Source organism: Oryx dammah, unplaced genomic scaffold (assembly GCF_014754425.2).
Source record: "Oryx dammah isolate SB20612 unplaced genomic scaffold, SCBI_Odam_1.1 HiC_scaffold_18, whole genome shotgun sequence".
NCBI classification, from domain to species: domain Eukaryota; kingdom Metazoa; phylum Chordata; class Mammalia; order Artiodactyla; family Bovidae; genus Oryx; species Oryx dammah.
In genome coordinates, this window is record NW_024070202.1 from 16218592 (window position 1) to 16241870 (window position 23279).

The 23279-nt window shown below is 38.1% G+C and overlaps 1 protein-coding gene across 1 annotated transcript in view; it reads left to right on the plus strand.

Annotated features, from left to right (window-relative positions):
• Positions 1-23279, plus strand: part of UMAD1 (UBAP1-MVB12-associated (UMA) domain containing 1) — a 256471-nt gene that overhangs the window by 72734 nt on the left and 160458 nt on the right. The window lies entirely within an intron of this gene.

The window sequence follows — 23279 nt, forward strand, 5'->3', positions numbered from 1 at the left end:
TCCCCCAAGACTCCCCTCCCATCCAGGCTGCCACATGATATTGAGCAAAGTTTCATGTGCTATACAGTAGGTCCTTGTTGGTTATCCATTTTAAATATAGCAGTGTGTACTTGTCGATCTCAAACTCCCTAACTATTCCTTACCACCACCCATGAGTCTTTCTTAACACCAGGTTTACAGTCTTGTCCCATTCTTATCAAAAAACAGTTGAAGTCAGTCCCTAGAAGCAGTACATGAGTGTGTCAGGGCCCTCACTAATTACTGTTGAGTTATTTTCTCATTATAAACACATAACGATTGTACTAGCATTGTTTGGATAATAGAATTACTTATATGTTGAGATAAATAGGCAAGAATCAGTTTCTATGGTTGTAGTACTGCCTGGTATGTGCAGCGAAAATTGTATCCATCACGGCAGTAAGCTTATTGACATGTCTAAAATATTAAGGAATGAGTTTTACCATTACTTTATTGTAACTAAGAAGACTTAAGATAATGTCCTTATGGGCATCAAATTAAACTTGTAACTATGGCACTTTTCCTTGCCTTGAATGGCTTCCTAGGAAGCTGGGAGCCTTGTGTCCCATTTCTAGCACCATCGTCAATGTTACTTCCAGTAAATCATTTGAACATGTCAAACGTATGTTCCATTTGGCAGTGAGAATGCCATATGCTCTCATATTGCCTCAGTGCAACTCTGCAAAAGTGAAATTGACTTTAAAATATGACTATGTAAAGTGATTTCGTCATTTATTAAGTAGTATGTATTGTATGCTTCGTAAATCTAACAATTTAAAAATGGATGATATTTTAGAATTTTTCCTAAAAAAAGACCCCTTTAGTTTTGTTTGATCCATAATCTAGCTTAATTTTACCTTCTAACTATTCTTAGTGTTAATATCTAGTGCTTTATAAAAGCCCATTAATGTATCTTTGGACATTTAAATTCTTTTTCTGTTCCGAAATGTCATTAACTTGAAATATAAAGATGCTTTCTAAGGAAACTAGGTTGCCCCGCCAGATCTTATAATGTAGTTATTTTGTGATGTGAACTGTAAAACCCAAACATTGAGGCTGCCTTCCACAGTGCCTTGTTGCCCAGACAGTGATGTCATGTTGTAAGCATGTTTAGTTTGCAAAGGTCCTGCTTTTCATCCTTTAATTGTCACTTTTTTAAAAAAAATGCAGCTCCTCCTGAATTACAAAGGTGCTGAAAGTAATTTGCTTCATTAAGGTCTGTTGCTGACACTGTTGTATTTCATTCCTCATTCTTCTCTTTAGCCCCCTTCATTTAAGACCTTATTCAAATTTGGATCATGGTTCTACTGCGACATCCATGCCATTATCATCTAAATAGCAATTACATATTCCAAAACAACAGCGTCTCCTTAGCTGTCTGTAACTTAACATTTTACATAGATTCAAGTGGGAATGAAGAATAAAATGAATCTTTTCTTTGTGGTTTAAAACCCTCCCTTTCATTCTTAATTTACTAGTTAGTGTTGGATAAGCTACTTGTAGAGGAAGGAAGACAAAATGATTGATTGCTCAGCTGTAGTTTTGTAGAGGTATATATATTATGAGTTGTTTATGTATTAAATAGTTAGCCAGGTGACAGTGACCCTGATTTAATCACCCATATACTTGTTAGACAGCATGTACCATTTTGGATAGAATGAGACCAGGCTTAACACTTTATTAAGAAATTAATAGCATCTTTTACAAAAGCAGCAGTGCTTTATAACTTGAAACATTTAAAGGAAACCTTTTAAAATGAGTCAGTATATTTGTCCTTTTTAAGAATAGAATTCAAAATTGAAGCAAATTCTGTTAAACACTAATGTACTTTTCTAACTACCCTGTTTTAGCTACCTTAAAATTACATTTTATAATCAGTATTAACTAAGCTGGTTTGACTGAAATGAGCCACTGTGGTTTCTAGAGACAAAGTGAACAGATATAGTGGACATAAATATTAGAACTTTTTTGCCAATAATTTATAAGTCAAAGGAAAAACAGTACAAAATAGCAAATACACATGTGTGTATTGTGTCTGTATAAATACAAGCAGCTATGTTGTATGGATTTATTTTAAGAATTGCCTATCAACAAAAACTGTGTGTGTGTGTGTGTGTGAGAGTGTGTGAGTGTGTGTGGAGGAAATGAAAAGGGAGAGGAGGGGTAGGGAAGGAAGAAGGGGTCCTAACCATCAGAAATGCTAATTATTCAATACCTAGTCTTTTGGTGCCTTGCATAATAATTTCTTACATGTTTTCAAATTTCTTGTCACCATTAAGGAATTTTATTTCTTCTTCGTCTGAAATGAACTTTCATCTCTTTTTCTATCTTTATTCTCAAATTATCTGAATTACATACATACATATATACACATATATACACACAGACACGTGTGTGTGTGTGTGAATAGTTATATAATGTGTGCGGTTATGTCCAATATAGATTTAAGTGAGATGCTAGATCAGTTTTGGCACATGTGAACACTGGAAACTTGCTCAGTTGTGGATCTTCACCAGTAAGAGTCATGAAGTCTCACGCTCTCTTAGCTCACTGTTTTTTGTGAGGATGAGTCCGGAGGATAAACTGCACAGGTCAGATGTTGGTGATCATTTCATGGAGTACCAGCTCAGAGGACAGAATACTGTTAGACAAAGCAGAAGAAACTAGAGAAAGTGAACTGTTGGCAGGCTTGCAATTGAAAGGAAAGTCAGGCTTTAAGGAAGGCTTGTGGGATGAGTAGAATTTGCTCGGAAGCCATCTGTTCCTAACAAGGGTCTGTTTGATACGTCCTGCTTAGGTCATAAAAGTGACGTGTCTTACCAAATGTTGTTTTTGCCCTTCCTGTGCTGCTATAACAAAAATGCCATAAATTAGGTGGTCCGTTTTGAGTAATTTTTTTAAATTACTGATTTGTGTCTCTGCTGGGTCTTCACTGCTGCACGGGCTTTTGTCCAGTAGCGGCAAGCAGGGCCTGCTCTCTGGTTGTGCGTGGCTTTCGCATTGCTGTGGCTTCTCTTGTTACTGAGCACAGTCTCCAGGCTCACAGGCTTCAGTGGTTGTACCACGTGGGTTCCGTAGTTGCAGCTCCTAGGTTTAAGAGCCCAGGTTCAATAGTTGTGGCACACGGGCTTAGTTGCTCCAAGGCATGTGGGATATTTCTGGACCGTGTCTCCTGCATTGGCAGGTGGATTCTTTACCACTGAGCCACCAGGAAAGCCCCATTTTGAGTAAGTTTTGTGCAGAGTGTTAGGTTAAGGTTGTTATTTTTTCTTTTTCTGCCTTTAAGCATCCAATAACGTATTGCTTCTAATGATAAAATAAAACATAAAAACAGCTCCAGATATTCATCGTCATGTAAACTGTGGTATATTTACAAAATAGAATGCCAAATAAAAACAAAGAACTAAAGGTGTGTGCAGCAATATCCCAGATACACGTTGTTGAATGAAAAAGTCAAATTGGTGTAGAATATTTGTATGTATGTTGTGATTGTCATTCCACATATATATGATTCTAAAGTGTATTATGCTAAAATGATTATAATAATACATTAAAAAGAGATGGGAAACATGGAATTTAGAGAGTGGAATTCACCTTTGGGGAGGGAGTAAGGAAGTGTGAGGTCAAGGGACTTCAAGGCTAACCATAAATTCTATCTTTTAGATTGAGAGGTGGGAACAGTCATCCTGAAAATGTTTTCAAAGACTGCATTTTCTATTTTGTTGCTGCTATAAAAACATGTAGTTGATTTTTGTAGCAGCCATCTTTACAGAGTTTTTATTGCTAATCATTCACCTTTAGATTCTTAAGTTGGTTGCTGACTTTGGCTCATCAATTTTTAAACTTCTTAATATTCTAATATATTTATTAAAATTTCTGTATTTCCTATTTGCTGCTAATTATCAGTTTCCAGTTTTTAGTTGTGTTATTTCCATTAGCTCTTGGTTTAAAATTTTTCAATTTGTAATCGTTTATTGAGTTATTTAAAAATATCTTAAGATTTGCGAAATGTTTTGATTTGGTTATCTTTTTGGTGAAGATTTTTAATTTAATACATTGTGGTCAGAGAGTATGGCCCAAATGATAATCTTTATATTTGTTGAGATGTGATTCACAGCCTCAGTTCAGTTCACTTACTCGTGTCCGACTCTTTGCGACCCCATGAACCACAGCACGCCAGGCCTCCCTGTCCATCACCAACTCCCGGAGTCCACCCAAACCCATGTCCATTGAGTTGGTGGTGCCATCCAGCCACCTCATACTCTGTCATCCCCTTCTCCTCCTACCTTCAATCTTTCCCAGCATCAGGGTCTTTTCTAATGAGTCAGTTCTTTGCACGAAGTGGCCAAAGTATTGGAGTTTCAACTTCAGCATCAGTCCTTCTAATGGATATTCAGGACTGATCTCCTTCAGAATGGACTGGTTGGATCCCCTTGCAGTCCAAGGGACTCTCAAGAGACTTCTCCAACACCGCAGTTCAAAAGCATCAATTCTTCAGTGCTCAGCTTTCTTTATAGTCCAACTCTCACATCCATACGTGACTACTGGAAAAACCATAGCCTTGACTGGATGGACCTAGTACATAACATTATTGGAATATTTGTAGGCGAGAGATAATTTTTAAGTTTTTTGAAAATAAATTCTGTTTTGCTAGATCTGTACACTCTACTTACATTCATTGTACTTTAGAAAACGGGCAGTTGTTAGGAAAATCTGCTGTTTTCAGATTCACTATTGTATTCACTATTCAATTCACAATAGATTCAGTATTGTATTCACTATTACAAAAGTGAATATTTTGCTGAACCCACATTTATGTTACAAAAGCTATGTTTTCAGCATCTCAAGCTTTGTAAGTCCTGGCCACATTTGTTGTCTTGCATACTTCCATTTCAAGATCAAAATTTATTAGTTTTTAACACAAGGACACAGTTGTTTTGTGTTGTTTAAGTTTCATAATCCTCTATTAACATTTTTGTGACCTTTCTCAAATATTTTGTATGAAAACTTTTATTGTTATGAATACTATTAATTTAGACATGTTTGGTTTTCATTTCTTTCAGACACTTGAGCATTACCTTCTTGTGTTTATTTAATTGGTTTTTAGATGACTCCATTGCTGGTAGTTCACCATGTAGCTTAATATAGGTTTACCCAGCATTAGCAGTGAGAGCATGTTATGTATAATATGGAAGACAAAAGGTCACAAAATGTAAAATTGTGGTAAAATTTTCATGTTAGGACAGAATAAGAGACAACTTAGTATTTAAGTTAAATTGGAAACATTAGCATTTACTAATTTTTTTAGATGTTAATAGTTGATAATAAAGGAGAATCATGTTTAAATTAAGTATGGGAAATGCTTGGCTTAAATGATTGAGAACATTTCATAAGAGTGTTTTAGTCTTTAATATATTACTGTGTCTAGAAAATATCTAATTTAGATTCCTAGTTTTTAACGTTTTCTAGATTGGTTTAAAACTCCTTTTTTCATGGAGGAGTTTACAAAAGTGAATATTTTATTGAACTCACATTTATTGAAATACTACTTAGAATACTTTTCAGAAAGTTATCATTGGTCATTAACAATTTGGGAAAATCCTGGGAATAGAAATTATGAGATCTTTAATGAAGAAGGTTTACAGTAGAATTAATATGTATTAGTAAGAATGCCTAATACATTTGGTGTTTTAAGGATTTCAGAGCACAGTGACCTATTTGGTATTGTTCTGTCTTCAGAACAGCCTTGTACAGTTGTGGGTTGACTACTTGAGTGAGTCCTTGTGGTTCAGTGAAGCCTGGATTTAAATATGCCTGTTACATAAATGCTGCTAGAAATTCCATTCGGGGATTCTTAACTTTATTGTTTAAATTCTTTCCATCTTCATTGTTGATTCATTGAAGTAACACATTAGATGAAACCTATTGTTGTCGTTAAAGAAAAAGCAGTAATCCAGTTAAACTGGAAATTTTTTTTTTACCTGTTTATGTTAGCATTTCCAGGTTCTCCTACTCTGCTTATAGTTTTGTGGGTGGTCAGCATTAGTTATTTTAAACTGATAGAGTTCAGATTGTCAGTTTTAATTATTAATGAAACAATATTATCTGTATCTGGATGGAAAAAATTGCATTCATAACTTATTTGAAAAATGAGTTTTGTTTCACTATGTAAAAATTATATTTTAAAATTCCATTGTTGACTTTTCTTATCATACACAGATTCAGTCCCTAATAGGATTTTTAGACTTTACAATGGTGTGGAAGTGATAGGCAATCAGTAGAAACAGAACTTCATATTTTGAATTTTTGCCTTTTCTTAGGCTAAGAACTGCAACATGATACTCTTCCTTGATCCTGGGCAACTGTGAGCAGTTCAGCTTGCAGTCAGCAATGTGATCATGAGGGTGAACAACCACGTACGGCCATCCTGTGTTCATACAGCCAGTCTGCTTTTCACTTTAGTATAGTATTTAATAAATTATATGAGAAATTCAGTACTTTATTATAAAGCAGGCTTTGTGTTAGGTGATTTTGCCCAACTATAGGCTAAATGTGTGCTGAGCACATTTAAGGTAGGCTGGGCTAAGCTGTGATGTTCAGTAGGTTAGATGTATTATAAATGTGTTTCTGACTTAATGATGTTCCCAGTTTGCAAGGGGTTTGTTGGGCCATAACCCCATCATAAGTCAAAAAAGATCAGTACTTGCCAGATTTCTTTGGAAACCTTTATTTCAAAAAATTGTGATAGAAGTATATCTCTGAAATAAAAATTGGAAATATAGGATTGGTCCTTGACAAAGATTTGTAAACTCAGAAATGATTTTTCATTTCTCCTTCATCACTCCTTCAGAGTGGTGTCCTGTCCAAATGTCACCCTCTTTGCTCCTAAATATGTGTGTTTGTTACTACAATAGCACAATTGAATTAAAAATATGTGAGTATAAAAGAGGAGTAATTGTTTCTACAAAAACACTGCTAAATATTTTGAAAATAATCATTATAGTTTAATTGCTAAAATAAAAAAAAAGAAACTGTCAACTTGGGTGTGGCCAAGTTAAAAGAGTCTAGGAATCTACATCAGACTGATTGCAAATGTCTCTTAAGTTCTCATCTGCTTAAAAACAATTGGATACTGTGTGTAATGAATTGTATGATGGGTTTACTAAGGAAGTCTCAGAACTCGAATGTGTGGCTCTTGTGCAATAAAGGCCTTGGCTTCCAATCTTCCTCCTGTGGGAAGGTTAAGTCAACTACCAGATGCGTGAAAGTTGGGGAAAAGTCAGTTGTTGGGGTGTTGGGCACTTGCATGGAGAAATTTTCTTCTAATCAATCTGTTGTTCAAAACCTTTCAAATGATTTTCCTTATTATTGATAGGGACAGTTTTATTGCAGGCTCATTGTACCAGATAGTTGAAAACGTTCTCCAAAATGACACAGAAAAGCGGAGCATGCGGCAATAAAAGTAAAAAAAATTGAAAGGGAATTACAGTTGCTGTAGGCAGCAGAGCAACTAGAATTAACGAGCTAAAGCTTCTTTTTATAGGCAAATTCACAAGTGCTAAAACTTTAGAAAAATATACATTATACTTTTGTTTAAGTTTTTCAGCCAGATGGATTCTAAATTATAGAATTTTCTCCATTAATATGCACCATTGGCATAGAAACACTTGTAAATAAACTTACCTGAAATGACACATTAAGTTACTTCTCACCTCTGTCCTGGGGAGGACCTTAGAGAAAGTGACCTAAAAACCATAGTTTTGCCATTGAATGTAATGTTCTTGCTCTGACCTTTGAATCAGATTTTTGGATTGTTTAAAGAGTATATATGGTAAAAAGAATTTTGAAAAAAGTGTAAGAGTAAGCAGTCATATAAAATAGGTGACATCAAACATTTGAGAAATAGTATAGTGATAGAGGGCGAAATTTCCATGTAAGCATTTCCAGAACCTTGGTGAAGACTGTGACCTAATAATATCCTGAATTACAAGGAGATTCTGAAGGACATAGTTAGTTGTCACCGTGTGTATGTTTTTAATTATCTCAAATTGAAGACTTTTGTCAATTGGTAAGAGACTGATTGTCCAATAGTCACAGAGTTATTTTAGATAAAATTGTGGATGATGCAGAAACCACAAAGGTTGTGACAGAAAAGTATGTATTCAATATGATGATGATGAGGATATATGAGCAGTCCATAACCAAAAATTACTCATATCATAGAAAGACCCTAGACATAGCTCTATGTTGTATTGAACAACAGCATTCAGTATTAATATATAGGAAGGATCAGTGCCAGGAAAATTGTATTTCTTCTAAAGAAATTCAAATTATCCACTTTATTAAATTAATTAAATAAATTATTAATTTATTTATTTTAAAGTAAAATGTAATATCTAAAGTGTGCTTTTTAAAAAAATGATTTCCTATTTATCTAGATTTGTATTAAATGAAATAGTTCCAATCACTGGGTAAGATGGCCTCTGCTGTATTAAATTCATTTATTTTTCCCACTATAGGTTATAGACAATATGACATATTTATAAAATAATTTGTATTTTGAACAAATAAAATGTTAAATAACATTTGTATATTAATTTGTAATTGTATGGATCAGGAACTGTGATCTAGATGAGAGGGTGAATTAAAATTTTGACCTCAGGATTTTTTTTAAATTCCACCACTTCTGTGTATGCATAAATTTATAACTGGTCATAAATAATTATCAGATTAACATTTTGTCATTCATATGAAAGTCTGTTTAGGAAAACTGTACTAATTAAACTTGTTTAATCGTTTAATTTTAGAAAATTAAGCAGAGGAACTAAAAGTACTGTAGGTTCTGTTTAGCACAGTTGTATAGCTTTTATTCTTGGGGAAATCTAGTTTTTAGAATTAACACTGTTTCATTACTTAAGCAGTGTGTTGACTAACCTGTTGTAGCAGAACATTTATTAATAATTTCATATTTTTGCATAATTATAAATTTTAGATCAAATAATGAAGTAAAACTGGCATCATTCATTTGGGGAAGAGAAATATATGGAACTTGAGTGACTTTTCCAAATAATGTGTCCATTCTAACTTGTGTGTATTATCTTTATCCCTAATAGGATTTTGTTGTTTTAGTTACTAGGTCTTGTCTGACTCTTTTGCTATCCCATGGACTGTAGCCTGCCAGGCTCCTCTGTCCATGGATTCTCCAGGCAAGAATATTAGAGTGAGGTGCCATTTCCTTCTCCAGGGGAATCTTCCTGACCCAGGGATTGAACCAGGGTCTCCTGCATTGGCAGGCAGCTTCATTCCTACTGAGCCACCGGGAAAGCCCCCTAATGGATTTTGAAATACACTGATACGAATTTCTTACACTTTATGTTAATCATAAAACTATTTTAATTTTTCTATAATGTCATATATGGTATGGTACACATGGTGTGCACATAGTTTATTCTTGTTTAGCACTTCCTTCACAGTGCAGTGTGAAATGAATGAATTACTAAGAAACAGGAGAGTAGAAATGAATAGTCTAGAATTTAAAATGTATACCTTCAAAGTCATACTTTTAAGTTACCTTGATAAAAAACTATATGCATCCAGCAAAGTGAAACAGATATCTAGGAAATTAAGACTGTTTGGAAATAGGTGTCTTATTCCTCATCATTATTGTTCACTTTCCAGAAATATCCTCTTGGTGCCTCTTGTCTGATTATCTTCTGAGGATCTAATGATTCCAGTATTTCATTAATATTTTGTTTTGAAGGTTCCAGTTGACCTCATTTCTTTGTATAGATATTCTTTATTCTTTAATTTTTTTATTTGAAGTATAGTTGATTTACAACCTGTCAGTTTCAGGTGTACAGCAAAGTGATTCAGTTATACATGCATTTATACATATGTGTGTGTGTATACTTTTTCAGATTCTTTTTCCATTTAGATTATTATATTCAGTAGAAAATACTGAGTACAGTTCTCTGCTCTATAGAGTAGGTCCTTGTTTATTTGTTTTATGTATGTAGTAGTGTGTAAATGTTACTCCCAAATTTCTAATTTATTTATATTGTGTCTAGATATTATTCTTGACACAAGGCATTTATTAGTTACGGATAATAACAAGCAGCAAAAAGACCTGCCTGAAATAGGCAGAAGCTTGTTCATCATTCTTTCAGTATGATTCTCAGAAGCAGTACCAGCATAAGCTTTATTTAGCTTATAGATAATTTTAACTCTCTTTAAGTCATGACTCAGTAGGTTGATGAAGCCGAGAAATCTGTTTTTCCCCTAAATCTTATAGGGTGTCTTTGATTATCAGTCAAGTTTATAAACCACTTATTAAGATGAACTACCTTAAGATTTGCTGGTATGTTAGTTCCAAGCAGAGAGAAAGTGGAAAGAACTTTTTAACATCAAAGAGTGTCTTTGGACATAACATAACTTTTATTAAAACAAATGTTTTTTAAGAAGAGTTTTTCCTGCCTTTTTGCTAGCGAGATTCAGTAATGGCTTAGCTTAAAACACCTTTGGGTTGGATTCAGGGGATCCAAAAGATACGGTGATGCAATGTGATTAGCAGGCTGGAGGGGAGGGTCACAAATGTGTGATTTTGAAGTCTCTTCTGTTTGAAACCAATTTTCAGAGTCTTGAATTTGATCCAGTAGATAGTATGTATACTACAAATGGAAAGATTAAACTGGAGCAACATAATTAGGGTAAGCCATTGCATCTGCACTTGTATCACAGCAACTGAATTTGAAACCAGCTGCAAAATGGTGACTAATCTCTCTGGCAAGCCCACATGAGAGTGTAGTACAATGAACCAGCTTTAGCCTCCCAAGCACATGTGCCTTCAGCGCGCCTCCAGCAGGTGACGGTGGTGACGCAATCTGATTATACTTTTGAATGTATTCTAACCACAGTCAACAGTTGAGTCTCACAAGATTTCACAAAAGACTTCAAACCAACTCTAGGGTTTTTTCAGATAGTTTCAACTACAGAAGGCTGTAAGAACTAACATATATATGTATTAATTTTTTTTCCTTTAGTGACCGTAGTACCTTATAATGCCTTATTAACTTCAAATTGAGAGGTTTTAGTTAATTTTTACATATGCAGTGAAGATGAGAAAAGTAATGTGGAAAGAAGAAAGTACTTGAACTTGGACCTCCTTTTCAGAATTGTTCATGACAACTTATACTGATCAATTAAAATAAATAAGCTGTCTAGACTGTTTAATTCTGTGCAAACAGGAGATGGTGAATCAGTGGGCTAGGGAGTGCTCTAGTGCTGCCCCAACCTCTCTGGATTCAGGGGTCAGCCTCCCAGGCGTCCTAGTGTGTCCTGATGAGGTGACATTGAACAGTATCTTGCATACTAAAGGTGTTTAATAAATACTCAGTTTGACTTGGACCTGAGCCTTTATTTTTCATCTTTGAATGGAGAAGCGGTTTCTTCCTCCAGTGTACCACAGAGGGACATGGCGAGGATGAAATTAGATAGAGCCATCTGTTCAAGAATATATGTCATCTTTGGGGAAAAAGTGCTGCAGGACCTAAAATACAGTCATACGTACCATTTCAAAATGAGTAGTTCAGAAGTAGAATGCTTAGAAATTGCTTGTTAATCTTAAATTTAAATGCAAACATGGGATCTATAATAGCTTGCAATAAAGGACAGGAACTCACCCCTGAGAATAAAGGGGAAAAGGGAGTGTGAAAGCCCTACCTGGTAGTACCCAAGATTAGTGTGCATCAGATTTGCTCTGGATGCTTGTCACCAGCACATATGCCTGAGTCTCATCCCCACGAGTTCTGATTTTGTTGGTTTGGAGTGGGGTCCAGGCACCTGGGGTTTTATTCATCTCCCTCCCTAACCCTCTCACCCAGTGGTTTTTTGACACACACCAACATTTGAGAAATACTGCCTCATATAGTAGTATTCTGACATGACTGAGCAACTAAGCACACACACACACCGATTATAAGCAGACTGCTAGAATGCAGACTGCTAAGCTTCCTAACTTGGGAACAAAAAAAAACTCTTCATTGTCATCAGGAGAAATAGACTATTCTCATGGTAATTGTTAAAAGGTTTTTTGAAAAAATATAATGTTTGTTGTGTTCAGTTGTGATTTTGTAGAAGCTGCTATTATTTTTCATGTATTTATTTAAACTTTTGATATAAATAAAGGAAATTTTACCAAAGGACTAAAAGCCTTCACTAAAGTAAATTGAGTGGTTTGGGTGCAGGTATGCTGCCTTCTAGTAATCTCTGTGGAAACTGCTGCTGCTGCTAAATCGCTTCAGTTGTGTCCGACTCTGCGACCCCACAGACGGCAGCCCACCAGGCTCCCCTGTCCCTGGGATTCTCCAGGCAAGAACACTGAAGTGGGTTGCCATTCCCTTTTCCAACGCATGAAAGTGAAAAATGAAAGTGAAGTCACTCAGTCGTGTCTGACCCTCAGCGACCCCACGGACTGCAGCCTTCCAGGCTTCTCCATCCGTGGGATTTTCCAGGCAAGAGTACTGGAGTGGGGTGCCATTGCCTTCTCCGGTTTGCGGAAAAATACCATTTAAACTCTGAAAGAACTAATGGTTAGCATATGTTGTGGCTTGACTCAGTTCAGTTTAGTTCAGTCGCTCAGTCATGTCCGACTCTTTGCGACCCCATGAATCACAGCACGCCAGGCCTCCCTGTCCATGACCATCTCCTGGAGTTCACTCAACTCATGTCCATCGAGTCAGTGATGCCATCCAGCCATCTCATCCTCTGTCGTCCCCTTCTCCTCCTGCCCCCAATCCCTCCCAGCATCAGAATCTTTTCCAATGAGTCAACTCTTCGCATGAGGTGGCCAAAGTACTGGAATTTCAGCTTTAGCATCATTCCTTCCAAAGAAATCCCAGGACTGATCTCCTTTAGAATGGACTGGTTGGATCTCCGTGCAGTCCAAGGGACTCTCAAGAGTCTTCTCCAACACCACAGTTCAAAAGCATTAATTCTTCAATGCTCAGCTTTCTTCACAGTCCAACTCTCACATCCATACATGACCACAGGAAAAACCATAGCCTTGACTAGACGGACCTTTGTTGGCAAAGTAATGTCTCTGCTTTTGAATATGCTATCTAGGTTGGTCATAGCTTTTCTTCCAAGGAGTAAGTGTCTTTTAATTTCATGGCTGCAGTCACCATCTGCAGTGATTTTGGAGCCCAAAAAAATAAAGTCTCACTCTAGTGTCCCCCCGAAAGATACGACCTAACGTCTGGTATCTCTGAATGTGATCTGATTTGAAAATCAAGTCTTTGCAGATGTAATCAAGCTATCAAGTTAAGATGAGCTCATACGTATTAGAGTGAGTCTTCCCCCAGTGACCGGTGTCCTTAAAAAAAGGGAAATCTGAACACAGAGACACAGAGAGAAAAACGTCATGTGGTGATGAAGGCAGAGATTGGAGCAGTGCAGGAACCCCAAGGGATTGCCAGCAACCACTCTAAGCTGGGAAGAAGAAAGACAGGGTCATACCCTAGAGACTCCAGAGAGAGCAGGGCCCTGCTGACACTTGATTTCAGACTTCAAACTTCCAGAACTGTTTGAGAAGTGTGTGTGTGTGCGCGCTCAGTCATGATGGCCAACTCTTTGCAACCCAATGGACTATAGCCCACTAGGCTCCTCTGCCCATGGAATTCTCCAGGCCAGAATACTGGAGTGGGTTGCCACCTCTTTCTGCAGAGGATCTTCCTGACCCAGGGATCACACCCATATCTCCTGTACTGGCAGGTGGATTCTTGTTAGAGAATAAATTTCCATTATTTTAACCCACTAAGTTTGTGGCACTTTTTTAATGGCAGCTCTAGGAAACTAAGATACCACATGGATAGCTCTTCTCTTATTTAGATTTTTGATGGAAAGTAGATAGAAGAAAAATGTGAAAGTTCTTTTCTCACGTATTCTGCGTGTATATAGAGGTTCATGTGCTTTGAACCTGCCATTTTGGCAAGCTGGGATTCTGTTTGCAAGGTCAAGGAGACAGTCAGGTAGTGTTACCAGATAACAACCACTCTGCTTGTGCAGGACTGTGAGCCATAGGGCTTCGTGTCATTAGAACCCAGCTTTTCCTTAAAAAGATGCTCATGTATTTGAACGTGTGTGTGTGTGGTAAGTCGCTTCAGTTGTGTTGGACTCTTTGCGACTGTAGCCCTCCAGGCTCCTCTGTCCATGGGATTCTCCAGACAGAAATACTGGGCTGGGTTGCCATGACCTCTTCCAGGGGATCTTCCTGACCCAGGGGTCGAAGTTGTGTATCTTACGTCTCCTGCATTGGCAGACAGGTTCTTTACCAATAGTGCCATCTGGGAAGCCCCATGTATTTAAGTACTAAATGTCAATGTAGGAATTTTTTCCCAGAGGATAAGGAAGACTTTTATCATTAGCAAGAACTGGTCTCCCCTGGAATGAAAACCCCCTCCACTTCAAGGAGATCTCTGCAGAGTGAGTGATCAGCCTTTGATGCTGCTGCTTCCTCCTCTCTCTGATCTGTGACTGCCCACCGGAATTTTTTTTTTTTATATAGGCCATTTTATTGTCTCATAATTTTATTATATTCCACTTTTTAAAGTAGGATGACATTAGAATACAATTCGTTCTACTCACATTTTGTATTAAAACCTCAAAAATGTCTTTTCAATGTTTAATGCACACTATAGTGTGCCTCACAAAAAAAGAGCAAAGAAAACCATCAAATAAGAGAGGCACCTAATATAGATCAATGTAATCTTAAATCATTTGAATGTTGCTCCTTAAGTGAGATAGAAAAGTGTAAATTAATTTTGGAAACTATGTTACCTTGTATGCTGCTAAATCACTTCAGTCGTGTCCAACTCTGTGCGACCCCAGAGACAGCAGCCCACCAGGCTCCCCCGTCCCCGGGATTCTCCAGGCAAGAACACTGGAATGGGTTGCCATTTCCTTCTCCTACCACCGGAATTTTGGCTCCTGTTCTCACTGTGATTTTTATCGCGCTTTCCATTGAAATCTGTTCTCTTCTGTCGACCCAGTGTCCAGCTCTCAGGGCCTTTATTCTATTTTAAAATGTCAGGGTGAAGACCACTAGCTTGAAGCCAGTCAGACGGATACATAGTCAGATATGTGTGCACATCTGAAGTTGCTTTTTTTGAAGAATAATTTGGCCTGAACTAAAGGTATCCACCCCTAAGGTCAGCTCTACATGCAGATAGAGTACCTCTGCCTAAGAATATTTGGCTCTGGTACTTCTCTGGTGGGGACAGGAGGTAAGTCATTTAATCTCTTTGGGGGTTGATCTCCTTATTTATAAAATTGAGGTGATAAACCTATCTTTGAGGTTGATGCATGGATGAAATGAGAAGCCATATATGGCATATAGGAAGCCCTTGACAAATGATATTTCAGGCTGTATAAGAATAGTATCAAAATCCCATCGACTTTTTCACTATGTTCCTTTACGTATTCATTCATGTATTTATTCATTTACTAATTCGATAGACAGTATCCACAGTGCTAGGCATTAGGAATAAATGGTGATTATGATAGAAAACAGGCTGTGCCCTCACAGAAGGGACAGTCCAGTGGGAGAGATAAATGTTAACTGTCTGATCAGCTGATTAAGTGTAAAACTATAGCATCAATAAGTACTGTAACAGATGACCAAGTGAGGAAGTTTGAGGAAGTCTTCCCTCAAAGAAGGTGAAAGCATGTGTACAGGTCAACTGGATGGGGAGGGTTCTAGACTGTGTTGTTGTTCCGTCATTCAGTCGTGTCTGACTCTTTGCAACCCCATGGACGCTGCACGCCAGGCTTCCCAGTTCATCACCAACTCCCGGAGTTTGCTCAAAGTCATGTCCAGCAAGTGGCTGATACCATTCAACCATCTTGTCCTCTGTTGTCCCCTTCTCCTGCCTTCAGTCTTTCCCAGCATCAGGGTCTTTTCCAGCATCAGGGTCTTTTCCAATGAGTTGGCTCATCGCATCAGGTTTGGCCAAAGTATTAGAGCTTTAGCATTAGTCCTGCCAATGAAAATAAACTGTTGATTTCTTTTAGGATTGACTGGTTTGATCTTGCAGTCCAAAGGACTCTCAAGAGTCTTCTCCAACACCACAGTTCAAAAATATCAATTCTTTGACACTCAGCCTTTGTTATGGTGCAACTCTCACATCCATACATGACAACTGGAAAAACCATAGCTTTGACTAGATGGACCTTTGTTGCAAAGTAACGTCTCTGCTTTTTAATATGCTGTCTAGGTTGGTCATAGCTTCTCTTCCAAGGAGCAAGCGTCTTTTAATTTCATGGCTGCAGTCACTATCAGCAGTGATTTTTGGAGCCCAAGAAAAGAAAGTCTTCTACTGTTTCCATTGTTTCCCCATCTATATGCCATTAAGTGATGGGACTGGATGCCATGATCTTTGTTTTTTGAATGCTGAGTTTTAAGTCAGCTTTTTCACTCTCCTCTTTCACCTTCATCAAGAGGCTTTTTAGTTCTTCTTGGCTTTCAGCCATAAGGGTGGTGTTAAATGCACTGCTGCTGCTGCTGCTAAGTCGCTTCAGTCGTGTCCGACTCTGTGCAACCCCACAGACAGCAGCCCACCAGGCTCCCCCGTCCCTGGGATTCTCCAGGCAAGAACACTGGAGTGGGTTGCCATTTCCTTCTCCAGTGCATGAAAGTGAAAAATGAAAGTGAAGTCGCCCAGTTGTGTCCAACTCTCAGCGACCCCATGGGCTGCAGCCCACCAGGCTCCTCCGCCCATGGGATCCTCCAGGCAAGAGTGCTGGAGTGGGGTGCCATTGCCTCTCTTAGGTAAGTCTAATGGTCATGGTGATGCCCCAGCTAACACCCTCACCTCAGTCCCTTGTCCTCCAAAGACTTTTTATGCTGATGACCTTCCTTTTCTACTTCAGTAGTTCTCTGTTGTGGCCTTGCTCTTGATTATATGATCACTCAGAGTGATGCATCCTCAGAAATCTTAAATCTTAAACCTAGGAATTCTCTTCTTTGATGTCGTGTTGTCCCTGTTTCACGCCACTGTTCCTGCTTGCTCATCTAACTGGTTGAAAGCTTTGCTTCAGTGACTTCCTGATGTCTTATCTAGCTTGAACCCTGTGGTCAATCACTGCAGTCTTGTGAGATTAAGTCTCCCAATTATTTTGATCTCTGTCTGTTTTCAGCTCTGGATAAAGTCAACCTTTCCCTTTATCTGCCCCTGCTCTCAGGCTACTAAGAGTACTGGAAGAAAATTCTAGCTCTGTGTATGGGAACTATAATGCATTGTTGCTTTCTAATCGTCTGAAATGTCATCTCTCTTTTTTGGTCCTTTCTCATCAGCTTTGTGTTAACAGAGTGTATGTCAACCTTGACTATATGCTGGAGTTACCTGAAGGTGTTCTTAAACGTACCACTGCCTTGGTTCCACCCATAAAGAGTAGTGGAGTTTTTTTGAAGATAAATGTTCTTTTTTATTAGAATTATAGTTGATTTACAATGTTAATTTCAGATGTGCAGCAAAGTGAATCAGTTGTATGTACATATATGTCTACTCTTTTTTAGATTCTTTTCCCACGTAGGTCATTACAGAGTCTTGAGTGGAGTTCCCTGTGTTATCCAGTAGGTCCTTCCTAGTCATGTTTCATATATAGTAGTGTGTATATGTCACTCTCAGTCTCCCAGTTTATCCCTCTCAGTCTCCCAGTTTATCCCTCCTCCGTTTTCCTCTGATAACTGTAAGTTTATTTTCTACATTTGTGGCTCTGTTTCTGTTTTGTAGATGTTTTTTGTATCATTTTTAATTAGATTCTACATATACATGATATCATATAGTATTCGTCTTTATCTGACCTCCTTCTCTTAGTATGATCATCTCTAGGTATGTCCAAGTTGATGCACATGGCATTTTTTTTATATGGCTGAGTAATATTCCATTGTATATATATGTACCACAACGTCTTTATCCATTCACCTGTCAGTGGACATTTGGGTTGCCTCCCTGTCTTGGCTGTTGTAAAGAAATCTGCAGTGAACATTGGCGTGCATGTTAGTTTTCTCTGGATATACGCTGAGGATTGGGATTACTCGGCCATATGGTCTCCAGCAACAAAAGTCCAGGACCAGATGATTTCACAGTGAATTGAATCAAATATTTAGAGAAGAGTTAACACCTCTCCTTCTGGAACTCTTCTAAACAACTGCAGAGGAAGGAACGCGCCCACCGGCATTCCACCTCTAAAGGCTCTGATGTGATTGTCCTAGAGTACATTTCACTTGGTGAGACGCTTCCCAGGTGATTCCAGTGTTCAGCCAAGGTTAGAACCACTGAGCTAATGTGCCCAGAGACTGACGGACTGATTCACCTCTTCTTGAGCTTTCTCCTAGCCCTCTCGCTAAGCAGATGATCTTGTCTCATCCCAACTTCTTTTCCTTTCTCTACCTTTAGACCTACTTATTTTTAATGGCATCCATACTCAGCTAGTTCATTCCTGTTATAGAGGAAAAAATTGCCTACGTTGTCATATTTGACCTCTTCAGAGGTGCACTGGATGTCAGTCTCTCTCCTCCTCCTCCAGTCCTGATCAGAGCTGAGTGACCTGTTCTGAATGATTGGGCTTAAAAAGTAGACATGTCTATCATCCTCAGTTCAGTTCAGTTCAGTCTCTCAGTTGTGTCCGAGTCTTTGTGACCTGTGGACTGCAGGACACCAGGCTTCCCTGTCCATCACCAACTCTCAGAGCTTGCTCAAGCTCATGTCCATCGAGTCAGTGATGCCATCCAACCATCTCATCCTCTGTTGTCCCCTTCTCCTGCCTTCAGTCTTTCCCAGCATCAAGGTCATTTTCCATGAGTCAGTTCTTCGCATCAGGTGGCCAAAGTATTGGAGCTTCAGCATCAGTCCTTCCAGTGAATCTTCAGGACTGATTTCCTTTATAATTGAATGGTTTGATCTCCTTGCATTTCAAGGGACTCTCAAGCGTTTGCTCCAACACCACAATGCAAAAGCATCAATTCTTCAGCTATCAGCTTTCCTTATGGTCCAACTCTCACATCCATACACGACTGCTAAAAAACCATAGCTTTGACTAGGCAGACCTTTGTTGGCAATGTAATGTGTCTGCTTTTTAGTGTGCTGTCTAGGTTGGCCATAGCTTTTCTTCCAAGGGGCAAGCATGTCTTAATTTCATGGCTGTAGTCACCATCTGCACTGATTTTGGAGCCCAGGAAAATGAAGTCTGTCACCGTTTCCATTGTTTCCCCACCTATTTGCCATGAAGTGATGGGACCACTGTCATCCTGTCAAGCATGAATTTTCTCTTGAAAACAAAACTGGGTGAGAAAGCAGTCAGTTCCAAGCTTAAGAAATATTAAGCAGATAAGTGAAAGGTGATGCTTTTCAGAGCAAATGATGAAATGTACTGAGAAGTGCTACCTTAAAGGTGGTTGGGACCAGACAAAGGGCAGCAGTGGGAGAGGGCGTTCGGTCTCTGAATATTTTACTAAAGTTGTTGAACTTTGATTTTCAAATACTTAGTCTTTTCTTCCTGTGTGCACAGAGTGAAATGATCAAATACATGTTTTTGTTTGTTCTTAGTTTATTTGGATGCCCCAGGTCTTAGTTGTAGCATGTGGGATCTAGTTCTCTGACCAGGGATCAAACCCTGGCCCCCTGCATTGGAAGTGTGGAGTCTTAGCCCCTGGACTACCAGGGAAGTCCCAAGTATGTTTTAAGGACAGCATTATGGTCGCCGAATAGGACATGGTCTGTAGAGGAAATAGGTTCAAGACACGAAGGATTTTTGGGAGCCATTTGCAGTGATCTAATCAGGAAGTGATGAATCAGGCTGAGCCTAGGAACAACAAAGGTAAAAGAAGAAGAAACTGCTTCTAGAGTACTGATAGAGGTGGAACCAAGAGGATCATGTCATTTTACATTTTAGAGTATTATGTCAAGACCCATAGGTACTGTGTTTAATTTGGTCATAGTAATTGAACCCAGAATTCTGCTCAACTGCCTGTTTATAAGCTACTTGTTTTAGTCCATGCTAGCACTACAACAAAATTACCATCATCCTGCATGGCTTATAGCAACTGGCCCAATATAAAAAAGACTTCTCAGGAAAAAAATTTTTAAAGAATATTTATCTTCTATGGAGTGGCGTGTTAGACCAAGTTTAAAGTATACTATTTGATTAGTGATTCAGAATATTTCTTAATGGTGTGTTAGAATGTATGAAAGAAGCCTTAGGGATAAAAAATATCATAATCAGAAGTGTGGTAGAAGGATTTGAACTGTGGATACAAATTGGATTTGTCTGGCTCTTCAACCTCATGGACTGTAGCCCACCAGGCTCCTCTGTCCTTGGGATTCTTCAGGCAAGAATACTAGAGTGGGTTGCCGTTTCCTTTTCCAGTGGATCTTCCCAACCCAGGGACTGAACCCAGGTCTCCTGCACTGCAGGCAGTCTCCTTACTGACCAAGCCACCAGGGAAGCCCCGAATTAACATTGGTATAAAACTAGTAACTAAACCACAGACTTTATCTGGATTTTACCAGTTTGTCCCCTGATGTCCTTTTTTTGTTTCGGGATCAAATCCAGTTTCCTAAGTTGCATCCAGCCATATTCTAACATGTTAACCAATCTCTCTCTTGCATTGATTTTTCTCCTTTCACAACCCATTAGGAAATGGTTTGCTTATAAAACTGCATCTTTATAAATAGTACACTTTTACAGATATGGTCTAGGTCAATTGGAGAACCAATGATCTCTAAAATACACTTTAGCTCTTTAGGATGCTGTAAAACATTTTCTAATGAGTTGCTGTTAGTCTTCTGACATGGGAAAAATAATAAAATTTCTAATAGAAATGTATAACATCATAGCCATATTGGGTATTTAAAAAAAATTTCCATGTTAACATTAAATCTTTATCTTTGTTGTATTTGTAGCAGAAAAAAAAATTACTTAAATCAGTGTGAATAAGACTTTAACTCTGCCATTTAAATTTATAGACTTCAACATAGCCACCATTTTTTGGTGATCAACCTTCAGTCTGATTTTCCACCTCATTGAAAACATTCTCCAGCTGCTGCTGAGTGATTTCATAAATTGCACTCATGATCCTGGCTTGAAGTTCCTTTAAAGAATGTGGTCCGGATGAATACACAGCAGTTTTAACACAGTCCCGTAAAATATAGTTCAGTGGGATAGGTCATGCCGAAAGTTGCACAAGGATTTCATAAACACCCTGAGTAGACGATCACTAAAACTCTGAGTGTGTTATATGGAAAAACCTCATAAAGGGTGGCAGTGTTCCAGATGTAGATTAAGTTGGTCATCTATGAAACAGTTCCTACTACTGATGGTTCTTATAGTACCACCTGCCAGTTCTTTCATATTAAATTGTGTGAAATAACACATTCTATAAACCGATGAACTGCTTATTTATTTAATAAATCCATCAATGAAAGAAACCTCTGTCGTTAGAAATGGAGTTATTTATTAGACCCAAAAGGTCTTAAGCCAGAAATGTCAGGCATTTGGTGGGGGGAGACAAAGAATGTTGCAATCCGGCATTGTTTTTTAACAAACAGCAGCAAGTAGCACACCATACCCAGTTGGTATGTTTGTCCTTCATCTGGCAGGAAACTCCAGTCCCCGGGTAATCAGCCCAATGCCAAGTTAAACTTCAGAAAGAACGTCATTGGTCTTGCTGTTGAGTTTTGAAGACGTTTCTAAGCTATATGTGGGCTGACATTTTGGTTGCTTCACTGATGCATTTTCTTTGCTGATTTTATTTATTGGTTTAGTGAGGACATCTTTCCCCCAGTCATGACAATTGCTATTATGGAAAACAGAGCACACTAGTATAAACTTCATATTCCTCAATTAGAGCTGTGGTTCGTAATAGACATTGCTCATGTTTTGAGATTAAGGTGGTCACACGAAATAGATGCTACACAGAAAACAGAGTAATGCGTGGTAATTGTGCATACATAGGCTGGATTGTCACCACCCACTGTGCAGAATTAATCCCAGGACAGTTTTTGCTACTAGCCATTCATGCCAGTTGAAGTTAGATATTCTGCTGTAACACCTTCATAATTTTCAACTCTGTCTCTGAACCTTTCTTAAAAATCTTTATAAAAGTATATGAATTGTTTATACTTATGTATTTTATGTGCTTAATATATTTCATTTGTGTGAGTAGCTTGAAACTATCTTAAATTCAGATATAACAGACCAAGGCAGATTTCCCACTTTTTGATAAAAATAGAAATTTCCATCATCCATAATATGAATATCTCTCTTTAGAGAAGAAAATGTGAGTGTAATTTCTGGTTCTTTTAGATAATTCTGAGCTTTTCATTTCCTTGCATTTTCTAAGAGTTATAATTGTCTTTTTCTTTCTTTCTTTTTTGCTGTGTTAATAGTTAAGATCTTGCAGTTTCTGCTTTAATTCCAAAGGATAGGGTTGTTCTTCTCTACCTTAAAAAAAACCTTTTGATCCACATTGTTATTATCAACGTTATTATAAAGTTACTGTAGAACTGTTGGCTTAACTTATAGCATTCTTTTTGAGGGGCTTCCCAGGTGGCGCAGTGGTAAAGAATCCGCCTGCCGTGCAGGAGACATGTGTTCAGTCCCTGGTTGGGAAGATCCCCTGGAGGAGGGCATGGCAACCTACTCCAGTATTGCCTGAAAAATCCCATGGACACAGTAGCCTGGTGGGCTGTAGTCCATGGGGTTGCAAAGAGTCGGACACAATTGAGCAGAGCACAGCATTCCTTTTGAGATACTATCCCCTGCCCTGTAATCCTAGGGAACCTCTGTTGTTAGCTCATGGAGTCTCTGAACTGAATCTGTGTTTTTGAGATCTGGGGAAGGTGGGGTAAAATTGAACCATTAGATTTACCCTAGTGTGGATGTGAGTCTCCTCTCAGTTCCAAGAAATTCTCTGGTTCCTATAGCTTGGAGTTGTAGGTAGCCTTAATTATCATTAAGAATTTTTTTTTTTTAATTTTAACTTAAGGCCTTTAGAGGTGAACCTTTAAGAAGTTCATGAAAGTAGGAAGATTATGCTTTGAAAATTACCTTCCCTATTCAGCTGAGCTACATTTTTGTGCTTTTACTTTCCAGAGTTAAATCTCTCTCCTAATTGGCTTTCATCTAAGTAAAGTCAAAAGATTTGTTATTCTTCATTATATGTAAACATATATAAACATTACCATATATTTGAAGTTTCAGCATAG